This window comes from Porites lutea, chromosome 6 (genome assembly GCF_958299795.1).
Source record: "Porites lutea chromosome 6, jaPorLute2.1, whole genome shotgun sequence".
Lineage (NCBI taxonomy): Eukaryota > Metazoa > Cnidaria > Anthozoa > Scleractinia > Poritidae > Porites > Porites lutea.
The window spans coordinates 28,135,124-28,137,704 of record NC_133206.1 but is presented as its reverse complement, the minus strand read 5'-3'; positions in this window follow the sequence as shown (position 1 = coordinate 28,137,704).

Genomic DNA, 2,581 nt, shown 5'->3' with positions numbered 1-2,581 from the left:
CTCATTTTGTGGAGGACATAAACACAAGCCAACGGTTCCCTGATTCTTTTTTTAACCTTGATACAGTTCTTTAGAAACTAACTCCAGAAAAATTCACCAACATTTGGCAAATTGAACGACTAATGGAAAATGAGCGGTAAATATTGAAACAGCATGGATTTACTTTTAAGAGAACCAGTCCCACTCGACGTCGAACTCTGACATGCGTGCTAGGCATATTAAGGAGAACAGTGCCTCAAAATACGTCACTCGCCGAAGGCCCAAAATGTCACGGCCTAAGATATTAATTGTACATAATTTTTTAATAATCTGTAAAACCATCTGCGGCATCGTTTATTACAAGACTAGTTTTCTATTTTCATTCTATTCCAAAACAAATTTGGGGTGATAAGCACTTTAAAACAGGCCAAATTACAAGCAGGGCATGAACAAAATTGCAATTATTCTTTACTCCATTGTCCCGGAATTCCCAGAGGAGACTTGAACACAAAGAAAACCAATCTAAAAATAGAGATATGACCAGAATCCCTCGGAATCAGGTTAGAATAATAATATGGCGAACATGGGCTATTCCTAACGAAATCTGATGAGTGGAGCGTCAAGGCGTAAACTTACTAGATTCAAAATTTTTGTGTTGTTTATATCATCCATGTTGTCGTGGCTACAATCGAACTCTAACGTTTAACCTAATAAACGTAATGTCTTTTAAATTTACTTTATAAGTGCCAAATTTAAAGCTTTATAGTTAAAACGAGTCTTTAAAAATAACAATCCAATGAATGGTTACCACTCACAACCTACCAAACTTTGTTCAACCACCTTAAATTAAATGACAAGTGATTCGAGTGGCCCTGTGCCCTGGTTGATCACATGGTACAACGTCCGCCATGCTGGACTTGGGGGAAAAATTTAGCTTCAAGAACTGAAGAAATTAAGAGCATATTTTATAATGCACTCTCTTTTTTGTCCGATGTCTTTGTTTGCTTTTCATTATAGCGGCCACACCTTGACGAGCCAGCTGCAAAATACTGATTATTAAAGTCTACTAATAACTTCTCAAGAGTTCAGGCTTCACTGAGGAGTAATCATCGATCGTTTATTGCGACAGTGCTGCGTCCGTACTTTGACTTACCTTGCAGGAACATGGCGACAACAGGTACGTATACAGAACAGTATTGTTCAGCAGAATTAACCAGAAAACTACGCAACGAGTTAGTGTTCCTTTCCGTGGCGAACACCATTTTTTCCATCACCGCATTTTTGGGGAACACTCTGATCCTAATTGCGCTCCATAAGGAGACTTCACTTAATAAGCCGTCCAAACTCTTGTTACGTGGCTTAGCGACAACTGATCTCTGTGTTGGTATCATTGCCGAGCCTGTGAATGTTGCAAACTGGATATCTTTGGCGAACGGAAGATTGGATATTTGCTTTTACACAGAATGGGCAAGTTTCGTCATCGGCTATATTTTGTGCTCAGTATCTTTTGTGACATTGACTGCAATAAGCGTGGACAGACTACTCGCGCTGTTGTTAGGGATGAGATATCAACAAATTGTAACTGTTAAGAAAACATACGCCACTATAGTTTTTATTTGGGTTTTTTGCATTGCATGCACATTAAGCCACTTTGGGAATGCTGTTATACCGACATTGGTCATCATTGTAAGTTTATGTCTGTGTCTTGTTACAACCATTTTCTCTTACACAAAGATAATTTTAACTTTGCGACAAAGTCAAATTCTAGTTCACAGCCATAATGTCAGTGTTGCTGGACGACAATCGAGACCAATTCCACTGAACATAACTCGATACAGAAAGGCAGTGTACAGTGCACTGTGGGTGCAAGTAACATTGGTTGTTTGTTATTTGCCGTCTTGTATAGTAATAGCTTTAATACACCAAAATGGGCCGATATCTGTATCGCTTTACCTCGCCAGACAATTTACTGTTACTTTGGCTTACTTAAACTCATCATTAAACCCGTTGTTGTACTGCTGGAAGATCAGAGAAGTAAGGCAAGCGGTGAAAGAAACAATAAGGCAACTTTGCTGTTCACCGAACTAATTAACATAACCTTTCTAAATCTCGTAGGTTACTTCTGCTTTGTTTTCAGACAGTCTTCATTGAAAAATAAATCAGTTTAGTTTACCAGCCTTTCAGAGCAACAAAATATTACTCTTTTAAAATTCTATACGGTTTCGAAGGTTAGTATTTATTAACGGGAAGTCGAATTGCTTTTTGTTAACGAACACAGAAATGACGTCAAAATGTTTAACACTTTTTAGTGAAATCACTACTACTTAAGAGCGGTAGTTATTTAGTTATTTTAAAATTTCCCAGGTGATCTGTTTAGAGATTGAAATGCGCTCTAAATTGTCTAAGTCTACGTCATATGTTCGTACAAAAACCTGGTACGGGGATATTATAGAATGTTTTAGCATTATAGAGTCAGTTTCGAAGAGCTCTAAAGAAGTTACTTAGTCCATTAGAACATATCAAGGTACAATGTGAAAGTTAATTATTTTAACATATAAATCTTTTATTGAACTTCTAACAACTGTTAACAACAACGTTCACC